Source organism: Spodoptera frugiperda, chromosome 25, assembly GCF_023101765.2.
Source record: "Spodoptera frugiperda isolate SF20-4 chromosome 25, AGI-APGP_CSIRO_Sfru_2.0, whole genome shotgun sequence".
NCBI classification, from domain to species: Eukaryota; Metazoa; Arthropoda; class Insecta; order Lepidoptera; family Noctuidae; genus Spodoptera; species Spodoptera frugiperda.
Window position 1 is genome coordinate 19,458,216 of NC_064236.1, and position 20,504 is coordinate 19,478,719.

General features: G+C 36.2%; 1 long non-coding RNA gene across 1 annotated transcript; it reads left to right on the forward strand.

Annotated features, from left to right (window-relative positions):
• Positions 1-511: 511 nt before the first annotated feature.
• LOC126912459 (uncharacterized) lies at positions 512-19,058 on the forward strand. Its single transcript, XR_007707173.1, has 2 exons — positions 512-10,426; positions 11,365-19,058. It is a non-coding gene; the product is annotated as an uncharacterized LOC126912459 (long non-coding RNA).
• Positions 19,059-20,504: the final 1,446 nt, after the last annotated feature.

The following is a 20,504-nucleotide window of genomic DNA, read 5'->3' on the forward strand; positions in this document are numbered from 1 at the left end:
GTTTATTCATTTTAAGCAATGATACGTTGCTTTCTTTGCCAGTACACGAGCTACTGGCTGGTACTGATTCAAGTTGATATTCGATTATGTATTATCTGTCATTTCTAGACGTGTCTTAGTCCCGGTCGAACCCGGGTTCATCTTAAAACCGCGAACAGTAGCCGATGGCTATGATATTTCATCCCACTTTCCTAAAAATGGGTTGACAATGTAATATAGTCTACAGTGTGGGGCGATATTTTACGCGTGATTATCTAAAACTAAATTCATTCTTTAATATTTCTACTTTTTTCTCTATTTCTATTTATCTCAATGTTGTTTTGGAGTCAGATAACAATCATGTGTCAATAACTGGCTGTAAACAACTATCAAGAAACTATACAAATATAATACGACACTTAATTAAAAATAGCCAATCATTGTTTTTCTTTAAATTTGCAATCCGCTTGCTGCTACTGAATCAAATTGATAAATCCGTCTCTATGTAGATGAACTTGGTTTCCCTACATAATGTGGATGGGATGGTTTTCTCTAACTTTCAGCAATGAGTGGTTGCTTTCTTTGCCAGTACACGAGCTACTGGCTGGTACTGAATGAAGTTGGGAGGAAGTGTAACGGAGCAGGATTTTTTAAATATTCACTACAAGTACTTGTCTAAATGTCGTCTTGGGTTCAGCTAACAATCATTTATCAATAACCGGCTGTAACAGCTATCAAGAAACTACATAATTACAATAAGTCGTTAGATTAACGTACTATCCTCATCTGGTGAGAAGTCAACTTTTTAAATCTTTGTAATAATCAAAGATCTTTCTCTCGAAGCAATTTCAGTTGGACCCGGGTATGTCCTAAAACTGCGACCAGACACCGAGGGGTAGGCAGAAGCATTAACATTACATAATGTGAATGGGATGGTGTTTATTCATTTTAAGCAATGATACGTTGCTTTCTTTGCCAGTACACGAGCTACTGGCTGGTACTGATTCAAGTTGATATTCGATTATGTATTATCTGTCATTTCTAGACGTGTCTTAGTCCCGGTCGAACCCGGGTTCATCTTAAAACCGCGAACAGTAGCCGATGGCTATGATATTTCATCCCACTTTCCTAAAAATGGGTTGACAATGTAATATAGTCTACAGTGTGGGGCGATATTTTACGCGTGATTATCTAAAACTAAATTCATTCTTTAATATTTCTACTTTTTTCTCTATTTCTATTTATCTCAATGTTGTTTTGGAGTCAGATAACAATCATGTGTCAATAACTGGCTGTAAACAACTATCAAGAAACTATACAAATATAATACGACACTTAATTAAAAATAGCCAATCATTGTTTTTCTTTAAATTTGCAATCCGCTTGCTGCTACTGAATCAAATTGATAAATCCGTCTCTATGTAGATGAACTTGGTTTCCCTACACATAATGTGGATGGGATGGTTTTCTCTAACTTTCAGCAATGAGTGGTTGCTTTCTTTGCCAGTACACGAGCTACTGGCTGGTACTGAATGAAGTTGGGAGGAAGTGTAACGGAGCAGGATTTTTTAAATATTCACTACAAGTACTTGTCTAAATGTCGTCTTGGGTTCAGCTAACAATCATTTATCAATAACCGGCTGTAACAGCTATCAAGAAACTACATAATTACAATAAGTCGTTAGATTAACGTACTATCCTCATCTGGTGAGAAGTCAACTTTTTAAATCTTTGTAATAATCAAAGATCTTTCTCTCGAAGCAATTTCAGTTGGACCCGGGTATGTCCTAAAACTGCGACCAGACACCGAGGGGTAGGCAGAAGCATTAACATTACATAATGTGAATGGGATGGTGTTTATTCATTTTAAGCAATGATACGTTGCTTTCTTTGCCAGTACACGAGCTACTGGCTGGTACTGATTCAAGTTGATATTCGATTATGTATTATCTGTCATTTCTAGACGTGTCTTAGTCCCGGTCGAACCCGGGTTCATCTTAAAACCGCGAACAGTAGCCGATGGCTATGATATTTCATCCCACTTTCCTAAAAATGGGTTGACAATGTAATATAGTCTACAGTGTGGGGCGATATTTTACGCGTGATTATCTAAAACTAAATTCATTCTTTAATATTTCTACTTTTTTCTCTATTTCTATTTATCTCAATGTTGTTTTGGAGTCAGATAACAATCATGTGTCAATAACTGGCTGTAAACAACTATCAAGAAACTATACAAATATAATACGACACTTAATTAAAAATAGCCAATCATTGTTTTTCTTTAAATTTGCAATCCGCTTGCTGCTACTGAATCAAATTGATAAATCCGTCTCTATGTAGATGAACTTGGTTTCCCTACACATAATGTGGATGGGATGGTTTTCTCTAACTTTCAGCAATGAGTGGTTGCTTTCTTTGCCAGTACACGAGCTACTGGCTGGTACTGAATGAAGTTGGGAGGAAGTGTAACGGAGCAGGATTTTTTAAATATTCACTACAAGTACTTGTCTAAATGTCGTCTTGGGTTCAGCTAACAATCATTTATCAATAACCGGCTGTAACAGCTATCAAGAAACTACATAATTACAATAAGTCGTTAGATTAACGTACTATCCTCATCTGGTGAGAAGTCAACTTTTTAAATCTTTGTAATAATCAAAGATCTTTCTCTCGAAGCAATTTCAGTTGGACCCGGGTATGTCCTAAAACTGCGACCAGACACCGAGGGGTAGGCAGAAGCATTAACATTACATAATGTGAATGGGATGGTGTTTATTCATTTTAAGCAATGATACGTTGCTTTCTTTGCCAGTACACGAGCTACTGGCTGGTACTGATTCAAGTTGATATTCGATTATGTATTATCTGTCATTTCTAGACGTGTCTTAGTCCCGGTCGAACCCGGGTTCATCTTAAAACCGCGAACAGTAGCCGATGGCTATGATATTTCATCCCACTTTCCTAAAAATGGGTTGACAATGTAATATAGTCTACAGTGTGGGGCGATATTTTACGCGTGATTATCTAAAACTAAATTCATTCTTTAATATTTCTACTTTTTTCTCTATTTCTATTTATCTCAATGTTGTTTTGGAGTCAGATAACAATCATGTGTCAATAACTGGCTGTAAACAACTATCAAGAAACTATACAAATATAATACGACACTTAATTAAAAATAGCCAATCATTGTTTTTCTTTAAATTTGCAATCCGCTTGCTGCTACTGAATCAAATTGATAAATCCGTCTCTATGTAGATGAACTTGGTTTCCCTACACATAATGTGGATGGGATGGTTTTCTCTAACTTTCAGCAATGAGTGGTTGCTTTCTTTGCCAGTACACGAGCTACTGGCTGGTACTGAATGAAGTTGGGAGGAAGTGTAACGGAGCAGGATTTTTTAAATATTCACTACAAGTACTTGTCTAAATGTCGTCTTGGGTTCAGCTAACAATCATTTATCAATAACCGGCTGTAACAGCTATCAAGAAACTACATAATTACAATAAGTCGTTAGATTAACGTACTATCCTCATCTGGTGAGAAGTCAACTTTTTAAATCTTTGTAATAATCAAAGATCTTTCTCTCGAAGCAATTTCAGTTGGACCCGGGTATGTCCTAAAACTGCGACCAGACACCGAGGGGTAGGCAGAAGCATTAACATTACATAATGTGAATGGGATGGTGTTTATTCATTTTAAGCAATGATACGTTGCTTTCTTTGCCAGTACACGAGCTACTGGCTGGTACTGATTCAAGTTGATATTCGATTATGTATTATCTGTCATTTCTAGACGTGTCTTAGTCCCGGTCGAACCCGGGTTCATCTTAAAACCGCGAACAGTAGCCGATGGCTATGATATTTCATCCCACTTTCCTAAAAATGGGTTGACAATGTAATATAGTCTACAGTGTGGGGCGATATTTTACGCGTGATTATCTAAAACTAAATTCATTCTTTAATATTTCTACTTTTTTCTCTATTTCTATTTATCTCAATGTTGTTTTGGAGTCAGATAACAATCATGTGTCAATAACTGGCTGTAAACAACTATCAAGAAACTATACAAATATAATACGACACTTAATTAAAAATAGCCAATCATTGTTTTTCTTTAAATTTGCAATCCGCTTGCTGCTACTGAATCAAATTGATAAATCCGTCTCTATGTAGATGAACTTGGTTTCCCTACACATAATGTGGATGGGATGGTTTTCTCTAACTTTCAGCAATGAGTGGTTGCTTTCTTTGCCAGTACACGAGCTACTGGCTGGTACTGAATGAAGTTGGGAGGAAGTGTAACGGAGCAGGATTTTTTAAATATTCACTACAAGTACTTGTCTAAATGTCGTCTTGGGTTCAGCTAACAATCATTTATCAATAACCGGCTGTAACAGCTATCAAGAAACTACATAATTACAATAAGTCGTTAGATTAACGTACTATCCTCATCTGGTGAGAAGTCAACTTTTTAAATCTTTGTAATAATCAAAGATCTTTCTCTCGAAGCAATTTCAGTTGGACCCGGGTATGTCCTAAAACTGCGACCAGACACCGAGGGGTAGGCAGAAGCATTAACATTACATAATGTGAATGGGATGGTGTTTATTCATTTTAAGCAATGATACGTTGCTTTCTTTGCCAGTACACGAGCTACTGGCTGGTACTGATTCAAGTTGATATTCGATTATGTATTATCTGTCATTTCTAGACGTGTCTTAGTCCCGGTCGAACCCGGGTTCATCTTAAAACCGCGAACAGTAGCCGATGGCTATGATATTTCATCCCACTTTCCTAAAAATGGGTTGACAATGTAATATAGTCTACAGTGTGGGGCGATATTTTACGCGTGATTATCTAAAACTAAATTCATTCTTTAATATTTCTACTTTTTTCTCTATTTCTATTTATCTCAATGTTGTTTTGGAGTCAGATAACAATCATGTGTCAATAACTGGCTGTAAACAACTATCAAGAAACTATACAAATATAATACGACACTTAATTAAAAATAGCCAATCATTGTTTTTCTTTAAATTTGCAATCCGCTTGCTGCTACTGAATCAAATTGATAAATCCGTCTCTATGTAGATGAACTTGGTTTCCCTACACATAATGTGGATGGGATGGTTTTCTCTAACTTTCAGCAATGAGTGGTTGCTTTCTTTGCCAGTACACGAGCTACTGGCTGGTACTGAATGAAGTTGGGAGGAAGTGTAACGGAGCAGGATTTTTTAAATATTCACTACAAGTACTTGTCTAAATGTCGTCTTGGGTTCAGCTAACAATCATTTATCAATAACCGGCTGTAACAGCTATCAAGAAACTACATAATTACAATAAGTCGTTAGATTAACGTACTATCCTCATCTGGTGAGAAGTCAACTTTTTAAATCTTTGTAATAATCAAAGATCTTTCTCTCGAAGCAATTTCAGTTGGACCCGGGTATGTCCTAAAACTGCGACCAGACACCGAGGGGTAGGCAGAAGCATTAACATTACATAATGTGAATGGGATGGTGTTTATTCATTTTAAGCAATGATACGTTGCTTTCTTTGCCAGTACACGAGCTACTGGCTGGTACTGATTCAAGTTGATATTCGATTATGTATTATCTGTCATTTCTAGACGTGTCTTAGTCCCGGTCGAACCCGGGTTCATCTTAAAACCGCGAACAGTAGCCGATGGCTATGATATTTCATCCCACTTTCCTAAAAATGGGTTGACAATGTAATATAGTCTACAGTGTGGGGCGATATTTTACGCGTGATTATCTAAAACTAAATTCATTCTTTAATATTTCTACTTTTTTCTCTATTTCTATTTATCTCAATGTTGTTTTGGAGTCAGATAACAATCATGTGTCAATAACTGGCTGTAAACAACTATCAAGAAACTATACAAATATAATACGACACTTAATTAAAAATAGCCAATCATTGTTTTTCTTTAAATTTGCAATCCGCTTGCTGCTACTGAATCAAATTGATAAATCCGTCTCTATGTAGATGAACTTGGTTTCCCTACACATAATGTGGATGGGATGGTTTTCTCTAACTTTCAGCAATGAGTGGTTGCTTTCTTTGCCAGTACACGAGCTACTGGCTGGTACTGAATGAAGTTGGGAGGAAGTGTAACGGAGCAGGATTTTTTAAATATTCACTACAAGTACTTGTCTAAATGTCGTCTTGGGTTCAGCTAACAATCATTTATCAATAACCGGCTGTAACAGCTATCAAGAAACTACATAATTACAATAAGTCGTTAGATTAACGTACTATCCTCATCTGGTGAGAAGTCAACTTTTTAAATCTTTGTAATAATCAAAGATCTTTCTCTCGAAGCAATTTCAGTTGGACCCGGGTATGTCCTAAAACTGCGACCAGACACCGAGGGGTAGGCAGAAGCATTAACATTACATAATGTGAATGGGATGGTGTTTATTCATTTTAAGCAATGATACGTTGCTTTCTTTGCCAGTACACGAGCTACTGGCTGGTACTGATTCAAGTTGATATTCGATTATGTATTATCTGTCATTTCTAGACGTGTCTTAGTCCCGGTCGAACCCGGGTTCATCTTAAAACCGCGAACAGTAGCCGATGGCTATGATATTTCATCCCACTTTCCTAAAAATGGGTTGACAATGTAATATAGTCTACAGTGTGGGGCGATATTTTACGCGTGATTATCTAAAACTAAATTCATTCTTTAATATTTCTACTTTTTTCTCTATTTCTATTTATCTCAATGTTGTTTTGGAGTCAGATAACAATCATGTGTCAATAACTGGCTGTAAACAACTATCAAGAAACTATACAAATATAATACGACACTTAATTAAAAATAGCCAATCATTGTTTTTCTTTAAATTTGCAATCCGCTTGCTGCTACTGAATCAAATTGATAAATCCGTCTCTATGTAGATGAACTTGGTTTCCCTACACATAATGTGGATGGGATGGTTTTCTCTAACTTTCAGCAATGAGTGGTTGCTTTCTTTGCCAGTACACGAGCTACTGGCTGGTACTGAATGAAGTTGGGAGGAAGTGTAACGGAGCAGGATTTTTTAAATATTCACTACAAGTACTTGTCTAAATGTCGTCTTGGGTTCAGCTAACAATCATTTATCAATAACCGGCTGTAACAGCTATCAAGAAACTACATAATTACAATAAGTCGTTAGATTAACGTACTATCCTCATCTGGTGAGAAGTCAACTTTTTAAATCTTTGTAATAATCAAAGATCTTTCTCTCGAAGCAATTTCAGTTGGACCCGGGTATGTCCTAAAACTGCGACCAGACACCGAGGGGTAGGCAGAAGCATTAACATTACATAATGTGAATGGGATGGTGTTTATTCATTTTAAGCAATGATACGTTGCTTTCTTTGCCAGTACACGAGCTACTGGCTGGTACTGATTCAAGTTGATATTCGATTATGTATTATCTGTCATTTCTAGACGTGTCTTAGTCCCGGTCGAACCCGGGTTCATCTTAAAACCGCGAACAGTAGCCGATGGCTATGATATTTCATCCCACTTTCCTAAAAATGGGTTGACAATGTAATATAGTCTACAGTGTGGGGCGATATTTTACGCGTGATTATCTAAAACTAAATTCATTCTTTAATATTTCTACTTTTTTCTCTATTTCTATTTATCTCAATGTTGTTTTGGAGTCAGATAACAATCATGTGTCAATAACTGGCTGTAAACAACTATCAAGAAACTATACAAATATAATACGACACTTAATTAAAAATAGCCAATCATTGTTTTTCTTTAAATTTGCAATCCGCTTGCTGCTACTGAATCAAATTGATAAATCCGTCTCTATGTAGATGAACTTGGTTTCCCTACACATAATGTGGATGGGATGGTTTTCTCTAACTTTCAGCAATGAGTGGTTGCTTTCTTTGCCAGTACACGAGCTACTGGCTGGTACTGAATGAAGTTGGGAGGAAGTGTAACGGAGCAGGATTTTTTAAATATTCACTACAAGTACTTGTCTAAATGTCGTCTTGGGTTCAGCTAACAATCATTTATCAATAACCGGCTGTAACAGCTATCAAGAAACTACATAATTACAATAAGTCGTTAGATTAACGTACTATCCTCATCTGGTGAGAAGTCAACTTTTTAAATCTTTGTAATAATCAAAGATCTTTCTCTCGAAGCAATTTCAGTTGGACCCGGGTATGTCCTAAAACTGCGACCAGACACCGAGGGGTAGGCAGAAGCATTAACATTACATAATGTGAATGGGATGGTGTTTATTCATTTTAAGCAATGATACGTTGCTTTCTTTGCCAGTACACGAGCTACTGGCTGGTACTGATTCAAGTTGATATTCGATTATGTATTATCTGTCATTTCTAGACGTGTCTTAGTCCCGGTCGAACCCGGGTTCATCTTAAAACCGCGAACAGTAGCCGATGGCTATGATATTTCATCCCACTTTCCTAAAAATGGGTTGACAATGTAATATGGTCTACAGTGTGGGGCGATATTTTACGCGTGATTATCTAAAACTAAATTCATTCTTTAATATTTCTACTTTTTTCTCTATTTCTATTTATCTCAATGTTGTTTTGGAGTCAGATAACAATCATGTGTCAATAACTGGCTGTAAACAACTATCAAGAAACTATACAAATATAATACGACACTTAATTAAAAATAGCCAATCATTGTTTTTCTTTAAATTTGCAATCCGCTTGCTGCTACTGAATCAAATTGATAAATCCGTCTCTATGTAGATGAACTTGGTTTCCCTACACATAATGTGGATGGGATGGTTTTCTCTAACTTTCAGCAATGAGTGGTTGCTTTCTTTGCCAGTACACGAGCTACTGGCTGGTACTGAATGAAGTTGGGAGGAAGTGTAACGGAGCAGGATTTTTTAAATATTCACTACAAGTACTTGTCTAAATGTCGTCTTGGGTTCAGCTAACAATCATTTGGATTTCGATTGTCTTGGGTCTAACATGACGAACGAATGAAGTTAAATGTTCGTTAGTAAAATTGTCATGACTGTAAGTTCGGAGGAAGTGTGAACCTATACCTATGAGACAGGATTAGGATTGTCTCGGGTCTAACATGACGAACGAATGAAATCAAATGTTCTTTTGTAAAATTGGTAGTCTGTATTCATAAACCAGTTTTCCCTACACATAATGTAAATGGGATGGTCTTATTTAACATTTCGATGATTTCGCCGGTGGTTACAGCAGCGCCATCGGCGACGGAGAGGAGGCAGGAGCTGCTGATCACGAAGTATATCAATCCCTCATACTTCGTGATTTTTTGGTTTATCCCGCGTTTTCATTATTTTACTTTACCCACACCCAAACGTCCAGGTAAACAAATTACAGAAATGTAATATTTCTCACCAACCCACTCAGTTACATTTCAGTTCGTATACATTTAAAGCGAAAAGTATTTGATCGAAATTGCTGTGAATTTAGAAATCTGCTTGTGTGCCGTATCGGTACCCGGAGGTAAGATTAGTCGACGATTTACACCTGGACGAAAAGGTTTTACCTTTGGTCTGGATAAATTATTAATGATCAACAAGTTTACCGCACAGGCAACCGGGTTAATTTTTTATTTTTTTTATTGACTAATAAATATAGGTGCTCATCATCATTTCATCATCAGTCTCGGAAATTGTAACTAAAATGTTTTCACCAGGTTCCTTTTCGATTATCACCATTTCACATTACAATAGAATAAAACAGCCGGGTTCATTTGCAATTATACATATAATCTTATGTTCTCATTAAGTTCCCTTAGATCGGGACAGGTGAAGAGGATCCTTTGACCAGGCAGGATGATCGTGTCTGGCGGGCTTTCTGCCCAGCAGTTGATAATTGAGATTTTCTATCCATATCAGTTTACATACTAAACTTTACATGTGCGATCTAGAATGTGTGTCGTTGATCATCTAGCGTCTATGTGCGTCATCTGTACTTCAATATGCGTCGTCACAATTTTTAACATTACCAGAAAGGATCCCTTCCAATCAAAGTAAAGAACATTTTATTCTTTTAAAGATCTTATCTAAGTACTGATATAAAGACAGTAATTTTTTTGTAGGGTTCATATCGTATTTACAGCCATAATTATTACTTTATTTTTAATTCATTGACTCGCCGGTGGTTACAGCAGCGCCACCGGCGACGGAGAGGAGGCAGGAGCTGCTGATCACGAAGTATACCAATCCCTCATACTTCGTGATTTTTTGGTTTATCCCTCGTTCTCATTATTTTACTTTACCCACACCCAAACGTCCAGGTACAAAAATTACAGAAATGTAATATTTCTCACCAACCCACTCAGTTACATATCAGTTCGTATACATTTAAAGCCAAAAGTATTTGATCGAAATTACTGTGAATTTAGAAATCTGCTTGTGTGCCGTATCGGTACCCGGAGGTAAGATTAGTCGACGATTTACACCTGGACGAAAAGGTTTTACCTTTGGTCTGGATAAATTATTAATGATCAACAAGTTTACCGCACAGGCAACCGGGTTAATTTTTTTTTTTATTATTGACTAATAAATATAGGTGCTCATCATCATTTCATCATCAGTCTCGGAAATTGTAACTAAAATGTTTTCACCAGGTTCCTTTTCGAGTATCACCATTTCACATTACAATAGAATAAAACAGCCGGGTTCATTTGCAATTATACATATAATCTTATGTTCTCATTAAGTTCCCTTAGATCGGGACAGGTGAAGAGGATCCTTTGACCAGGCAGGATGATCGTGTCTGGCGGGCTTTCTGCCCAGCAGTTGATAATTGAGATTTTCTATCCATATCAATTTGCATACTAAACTTTACATGTGCGATCTAGAATGTGTGTCGTTGATCATCTAGCGTCTATGTGCGTCATCTGTACTTCAATATGCGTCGTCACAATTTTTAACATTACCAGAAAGGATCCCTTCCAATCAAAGTAAAGAACATTTTATTCTTTTAAAGATCTTATCTAAGTACTGATATATAAAGACCGTAATTTTTTTGTAGGGTTCATATCGTATTTACAGCCATAATTATTACTTTATTTTTAATTCATTGACTCGCCGGTGGTTACAGCAGCGCCACCGGCGACGGAGAGGAGGCAGGAGCTGCTGATCACGAAGTATACCAATCCCTCATACTTCGTGATTTTTTGGTTTATCCCGCGTTCTCATTATTTTACTTTACCCACACCCAAACGTCCAGGTACAAAAATTACAGAAATGTAATATTTCTCATCAACCCACTCAGTTACATATCAGTTCGTATACATTTAAAGCCAAAAGTATTTGATCGAAATTACTGTGAATTTAGAAATCTGCTTGTGTGTCGTATCGGTACCCGGAGGTAAGAATAGTCGACGATTTACACCTGGTCGAAAAGGTTTTACCTTTGGTCTGGATAAATTATTAATGATCAACAAGTTTACCGCACAGGCAACCGGGTTAATTTTTTTTTTTATTATTGACTAATAAATATAGGTGCTCATCATCATTTCATCATCAGTCTCGGAAATTGTAACTAAAATGTTTTCACCAGGTTCCTTTTCGAGTATCACCATTTCACATTGTAATAGTGTAACACAACCGGGTTCATTTGTAATTATATAATCTTATGTTCTCATTATCAGCAATAGTACAGTTCAAACACATATTTAATTTATGGTGCTATTAATTGCACTTTCTATGTGCGGCGCCGGTGGCGGGCAGCAGCGTCACCGGCGATTCACCCACTGCTGATCACCAACTAACTGTTCTTGGTTCTTGGTGATACAAATTTTTAAGTTTCACTGTACCATTGTGTTCAAACTAATCCGTTTGGAATCTTCATTTGCTTCATAAATCGAAATCAAGGAGCTCAAAATGTATAATAAGATGTGGTTAGTTCTCTTTACCGTTTTCGATAAAAGCAAATAGGATTTCAAGCGGACGTTTTTTGTGACTAGTTATAAGATATACGACTGATATGCTACTGGAAATTTTTGTTAACAACCACAGCAAACAGATAATATTCAAAACATGTTATTACAATTTATTATGAGCCTTAAATCGGACACATTAACGATACATTGTTATTTATCTATATACGAATAAACATGCTGTAATCATTTAACTCTTTAAAACATATTTGATTTTGTAAGATGGCATCGATAGCAACTTAAATACACCGTTGGGTTTGACGAGCCTTGACCTTTATAAGAATATTCATCTATCTTAAACGAATGCATAAAAAAACATGGAATTTCTAACTCACTCCAATCACGGAACAGAGGCAATATGAACTTTTGTACCCCGTAGAAGATTACATAAAGTAGAGTGTGACTGGTTTGGCCAAAATAAGACGACACCGTGAACTTCCAAAAGCTGAAGCACCAACAAGAGATGAGATGAGAGGGAGAACGAAGCTAATACACGTAACTATGGCGTGTGTATTTAAAATAAACCACAATTTAAAGAGAGAACTTCTAACAGATGGGCGTTTACCACCAGCTACTACAAAAGGAACAAACTTAAACGTAATTTACTTCACAACTGTGGCACTATCGCAAAAATCTTAGAAGCAAACGATATAATTCTCCGAACTCTTCTGAATACACAACCACAGAAGATCAACCACCATGTCAACTCTGTGACAGCATCGTATCATTCATTTACCCATTCAACCGAGCAGATCTACAATGAATTGTTTTTGGGCAACAGAAAATTCTTTGTACCATTCCTAACACGTGGTTTTAATTTTCATACGAAAGACTGAAGACAACAATAGCACAACTTTCGACAAATGGTTTTATTTTAAAGCAAACAGACAATCAAGACGACTGACGAATGGAAAGTACAGCACCTGTCCGATTGTTTCTACCGATTCTTACTTATGGGTAAGAAGCTAAACTAAGAAATTTACAAGACATCAATAGAAGGCATCATCAATTCATGAAAATCAGTCACGATGAAAACAAGTTATAAGTAACCGCACCAAAACACAACATTTTGCAATATCCAGACATTTTAATGGCAATAGACAACTCATACAATAAGAAGCAACAAAGAAATAGAAAACGATGCTGATAAATTCGAAGGTGGGAGGTTCGACATCAGATAAAGGCGAGAGCAGAAGAACTTTAGACCAGCAGAGTTCTAAACCGTGTGTGGATAATTAACATATTGAACGCAGTGGTGGTCACCGGTGATCGACGTTAGCGGAGGATTTGCCTTCAACAGTTTTCTATTGGCAGTCAAAGACTTAAGGGAGACCTTTGCAAAGTGCAAGAACGGTAGAAGTTATCGATGTCATCAACTCAATAGACTGGTGAATAATATTATTTTGAAATGTTTGCTTTCTCATTATCCATAAAACAATTACAATAGTCACAAACACACAAAGGTTACATACAGTTCACAATTTAACAATAGTATTCAACTTTTTTTTGTCCGACTAAAGGCTGTTCTTTTTTATTGTGATTTATTAAATTTGTACCAAGCAAAAACTTTCGACGAGTTACTGACAAAAATGTTTGTTAATTTCTAATTAAACACTATGCAAAATTGTAACGGGCAGCAGTTTCAAGGGCAGTATCTACTGAAACCACATTAAAACCTCACTTGTATTCTGCTGTTTGAGAAAATAGTTATAAACGTTAAGAACCCACCGTTTTACCTTACCTCACAATAGACAAAGCATGTCAGTCTTTAGCTTTAATACACTAAGCTTATGTAACGTAAGGACGTTGTCTATAATCATCTTCATAATTTATAAGACAGATAACAAATTTATTTTTATCACTAATGCGTGAATTATTTGGAAAATGGTGAATGTGTTGGATATGAGTGACAAAATGATTAAAAATTATTAATGATCAAAAAGTTTACCGCACAAGCAACCGGGTTACTTTTTTCTTTTATATTGACTGATAAAATATAGGTGCTCATCATCATTTCATCATGAGACTCGGAAATTGTAACTAAAATGTTTTCACCAGGTTCCTTTTCGATTATCACCATTTCACATTGTAATAGTGTAACACAACCGGGTTCATTTGTAATTATATAATCTTATGTTCTCATTATCAGCAATAGTACAGTTCAAACACATATTTAATTTATGGTGCTATTAATTGCACTTTCTATGTGCGGCGCCGGTGGCGGGCAGCAGCGTCACCGGCGATTCACCCACTGCTGATCACCAACTAACTGTTCTTGGTTCTTGGTGATACAAATTTTTAAGTTTCACTGTACCATTGTGTTCAAACTAATCCGTTTGGAATCTTCATTTGCTTCATAAATCGAAATCAAGGAGCTCAAAATGTATAATAAGATGTGGTTAGTTCTCTTTACCGTTTTCGATAAAAGCAAATAGGATTTCAAGCGGACGTTTTTTGTGACTAGTTATAAGATATACGACTGATATGCTACTGGAAATTTTTGTTAACAACCACAGCAAACAGATAATATTCAATAGATGTTATTACAATTTATTATGAGCCTTAAATCGGACACATCAACGTTACATTGTTATTTATCTATATTTGAATAAACATGCTGTAATCATTTAACTCTTTAAAACATATTTGATTTTGTAAGTTGGCATCGATAGCAACTTCCATACACCGTTGGGTTTGACGAGCCTTGACCTTTATAAGAATATTCATCTATCTTAAACGAATGCATAAAAAAACATGGAATTTCTAACTCACTCCAATCACGGAACAGAGGCAATATGAACTTTTGTACCCCGTAGAAGAACACATAAAGAGGAATGTGACTGGTTTGACCGTAATAAGAAGACACCGTGAACTTCCAAAAGCTGAAGCACCAACAAGAGATGAGATGAGAGGGAGAACGAAGCTAATACACGTAACTATGGCGTGTGTATTTAAAATAAACCACAATTTAAAGAGAGAACTTCTAACAGATGGGCGTTTACCACCAGCTACTACAAAAGGAACAAACTTAAACGTAATTTACTTGACAACTGTGGCACTATCGCAAAAATCTTAGAAGCAAACGATATAATTCTTGGAACTCTTCTGAATACACAACCACAGAAGATCAACCACCATGTCAACTCTGTGACAGCATCGTATCATTCATTTACCCATTCAACCGAGCAGATCTACAATGAATTGTTTTTGGGCAACAGAAAATTCTTTGTACCATTCCTAACACGTGGTTTTAATTTTCATACGAAAGACTGAAGACAACAATAGCACAACTTTCGACAAATGGTTTTATTTTAAAGCAAACAGACAATCAAGACGACTGACGAATGAAAAGTACAGCACCTGTCCGATTGTTTCTACCGATTCTTACTTATGGGTAAGAAGCTAAACTAAGAAATTTACAAGACATCAATAGAAGGCATCATCAATTCATGAAAATCAGTCACGATGAAAACAAGTTATAAGTAACCGCACCAAAACACAACATTTTGCAATATCCAGACATTTTAATGGCAATAGACAACTCATACAATAAGAAGCAACAAAGAAATAGAAAACGATGCTGATAAATTCGAAGGTGGGAGGTCCAACATCAGATAAAGGCGAGAGCAGAAGAACTTTAGACCAGCAGAGTTCTAAACCGTGTGTGGATAATTAACATATTGAACGCAGTGGTGGTCACCGGTGATCGACGTTACCGGAGGATTTGCCTTCAACAGTTTTCTGTTGGCAGTCAAAGACTTGGGAGAGACCTTTGCAAAGTGCAAGAACGGTAGAAGTTATAGATGTCATCAACTCAATAGACTGGTGAATAATACTATTTTGGAAATGTTTGCTTTCTCATTATCCATAAAACAATTACAATAGTCACAAACACACAAAGGTTACATACAGTTCACAATTTAACAATAGTATCCATCTTTTTTTTGTCCGACTAAAGGCTGTTCTTTTTTTTATTGTGATTTATTAAATTTGTACCAAGCAAAAACTTTCGACGAGTTACTGACAAATATGTTTGTTAATTTCTAATTAAACACTATGCAAAATTGTAACGGGCAGCAGTTTCAAGGGCAGTATCTACTGAAACCACATTAAAACCTCACTTGTATTCTGCTGTTTGAGAAAATAGTTATAAACGTTAAGAACCCACCGTTTTACCTTACCACACAATAGACAAAGCATGTCAGTCTTTAGCTTTAATACACTAAGCTTATGTAACGTAAGGACGTTGTCTATAATCATCTTCATAATTTATAAGACAGATAACAAATTTATTTTTATCACTAATGCGTGAATTATTTGGAAAATGGTGAATGTGTTGGATATGAGTGACAAAATGATTAAAAATTATTAATGATCAAAAAGTTTACCGCACAAGCAACCGGGTTACTTTTTTTCTTTTATATTGACTGATAAAATATAGGTGCTCATCATCATTTCATCATGAGACTCGGAAATTGTAACTAAAATGTTTTCACCAGGTTCCTTTTCGATTATCACCATTTCACATTGTAATAGTGTAACACAACCGGGTTCATTTGTAATTATATAATCTTATGTTCTCATTATCAGCAATAGTACAGTTCAAACACATATTTAATTTATGGTGCTATTAATTGCACTTTCTATGTGCGGCGCCGGTGGCGGGCAGCAGCGTCACCGGCGATTCACCCACTGCTGATCACCAACTAACTGTTCTTGGTTCTTGGTGATACAAATTTTTAAGTTTCACTGTACCATTGTGTTCAAACTAATCCGTTTGAAATCTTCATTTGCTTCATAAATCGAAATCAAGGAGCTCAAAATGTCTAATAAGATGTGGTTAGTTCTAGATTTTGAGGTCTTTACCGTTTTCGATAAAAGCAAATAGGATTTCAAGCGGACGTTTTTTGTGACTAGTTATAAGATATACGACTGATATGCTACTGGAAATTTTTGTTAACAACCACAGCAAACAGATAATATTCAAAACATGTTATTACAATTTATTATGAGCCTTAAATCGGACACATCAACGTTACATTGTTATTTATCTATACTTGAATAAACATGCTGTAATCATTTAACTCTTTAAAACATATTTGATTTTGTAAGATGGCATCGATAGCAACTTAAATACACCGTTGGGTTTGACGAGCCTTGACCCTTATAAGAATATCAAGCAGGCAAAGTATGGAATTTCTAACTCACTCCAATCACGGAACAGAGGCAATATGAACTTTTGTACCCCGTAGAGGAACATATAAAGAGGAATGTGACTGGTTTGACCGAAATAAGAAGACACCGTGAACTTCCAAAAGCTGAAGCACCAACAAGAGATGAGATGAGAGGGAGAACGAAGCTAATACACGTAACTATGGCGTGTGTATTTAAAATAAACCACAATTTAAAGAGAGAACTTCTAACAGATGGGCGTTTACCACCAGCTACTACAAAAGGAACAAACTTAAACGTAATTTACTTGACAACTGTGGCACTATCGCAAAAATCTTAGAAGCAAACGATATATTTCTCCGAACTCTTCTGAATACACAACCACAGAAGATCAACCACCATGTCAACTCTGTGACAGCATCGTATCATTCATTTACCCATTCAACCGAGCAGATCTACAATGAATTGTTTTTGGGCAACAGAAAATTCTTTGTACCATTCCTAACACGTGGTTTTAATTTTCATACGAAAGACTGAAGACAACAATAGCACAACTTTCGACAAATGGTTTTATTTTAAAGCAAACAGACAATCAAGACGACTGACGAATGGAAAGTACAGCACCTGTCCGATTGTTTCTACCGATTCTTACTTATGGGTAAGAAGCTAAACTAAGAAATTTACAAGACATCAATAGAAGGCATCATCAATTCATGAAAATCAGTCACGATGAAAACAAGTTATAAGTAACCGCACCAAAACACAACATTTTGCAATATCCAGACATTTTAATGGCAATAGACAACTCATACAATAAGAAGCAACAAAGAAATAGAAAACGATGCTGATAAATTCGAAGGTGGGAGGTTCAACATCAGATAAAGGCGAGAGCAGAAGAACTTTAGACCAGCAGAGTTCTAAACCGTGTGTGGATAATTAACATATTGAACGCTGTGGTGGTCACCGGTGATCGACGTTACCGGAGGATTTGCCTTCAACAGTTTTCTATTGGCAGTCAAAGACTTAAGGGAGACCTTTGCAAAGTGCAAGAACGGTAGAAGTTATCGATGTCATCAACTCAATAGACTGGTGAATAATATTATTTTGGAAATGTTTATTTTCTCAGTATCCACATAACAATTACAATACTCACAAATACATTAAGGTTACATACAGTTTACAAGTTAACAATAGTATCCATCTTTTTTTGTCCGACTAAAGGCTGTTATTTTTATTGTGATTTATTAAGTTTATACCAAGCAAAAACTTTCGGCGAGTTTCTGACAAATATGTTTGTTAATTTCTAATTAAACACTATACAAAATTGTAACGGACAGCAGTTTCAAGGGCAGTATCTACTGAAACCACATTAAAACCTCACTTGTATTCTGCTGTTTGAGAAAATAGTTATAAACGTTAAGAACCCACCGTTTTACCTTACCACACAATAGACAAAGCATGTCAGTCTTTAGCTTTAATACACTAAGCTTATGTAACGTAAGGACGTTGTCTATAATCATCTTCACAATTTATAAGACAGATAACAAATTTAATTTTTATCACTAATGCGTGAATTATTTGGGAAAGGGTGTTAAATGTGTTGGATATGAGTGACAAAATGATTAAACCATTGGTCTTCCAGATTGTTAATGTAAATGATTAGCAAATAATTGCAAAACATTTACATCAATTGATCAAATTAAAAATTGTATATATTATAATTGTGTAATTAGGACATAGGTTGGTAAGCGATTTTTTGCAAGAACATGTGTGTATTGGGAACACTCTAGTTCCATTATGGTGTAAAATGGAGTGCAGTGTGAATGTTAGAGGTAAATAAGAAAGGTTATGTATTGCCACAAGTTAAATGTAAACGATTAGTGTTAAGCATAAATTTGTTAACTGCTTTAATATAAGTTTTTTCTCTAATAAATGTCATAAAATTGTAAAATTGAATGGTTTTATTGCTTTTGGTAACCCTAAAATTGTCATAAAATGAATATGAACCTAGGTAAGCCCTGATTGCAGAAAGCAACAATATAAAGAAAGAATGATACTAGTTAAATGCATAAAAAGTAGATACTGAGAGCCTAGTCCAAGTTTGTTTTATATTGAACGAGATCGAAACGAGTAGGTCTCTTTGGCGCTCTGATTGGTTGGCTAATCAGAGAGTATTCACACATTTCAAATCCTAACCTTACAAAAAGACAAAGAGTACAACGTGACTTTATAGTTGGCTGATCCAACAACATAATAGCATGTTCGACACCCGCTTGAAACACAGGTGTTTTTTTCCAAGAGAATAATAATTATTCTTCTTCACTGATAGCAAAGTGTCCTGAAGACCACCTGTGGTTTGCAACGTGCTGCAGGTTCGATTCCTGCACGGCACAATTCTTGTGCAACCCGTAATTAAGATAAATCTTGACTTTAAAGTTGGCTGATCCAACAACATGGCACGGGTTCGATGCCCGCCTAAAACACCACCTTGTTCCAAGACAACGATATTTCTTCTGCACTGGTTGCGAAGTGCCCTGAAGACCATCTGTTGTGCAACGTGCTGCAGGTTCGATTCCTCCACGGCACAATATTTGTGCGACCAGTAATTATATAATTTTCTGGGCTTAAAATAATGAAATTCATGAGAAATGAGCAACATTTAAGTAAAATTATCATTAAACGATCGATGGTGTACCATGGATTTCTTCGGTATCCTGGCTGCAGCTTGCTGTTGGTGGTGTGGTGGTGGTGATGTGGAGCACAAAGGTAAGGAGAAGTAAGTTTGATTTGACTGTCAGGTTGATGTGCCTAGGTGGAACACGTCTTTGTTACTGACATCGAAGACTCTCGCAACGAGACTCTTTACATTACTGTAGTGTTTCGAAATCGAAAAATCTACGAAGAAATCACTTCACCTTGAACAGTGGTGATGACTATTATCATCTTTATCTATACATATGATAAAACTGTAGAAGTGTAAATTCTGCACATTGAAAATAATATAATAAATAAATAATAATTAATATATTCTTGGGTTGCACTTGCTCATGACGGCTCGTGACTGCCTCGTTGGTCAAGTGGTCGCAAGTCTCGGGTTCGATTCCCGGTTTTTCGAAAATTTCTCAGTAGTAGCACGGAGTCTACGATTGTGCCCAATATACGGCAATAGAGTTACCTCTTATTACATGGGACTTATATCACAAATGGTAAAAAGTGGGTGTACTTTTAATAGAATGGAGAACGAACAAGTAGTAGGACCACCTTATGGTATGCAATCAGCGGTACCAAGGGCCATTGACACCCGCAACACTAGAGGCGTCACGACTGCGTTACTGGCGTTTTAAGGAGGAATATGCTGAAAGATTTTGTATAAGTATATTAAAATGGACTAAATAAA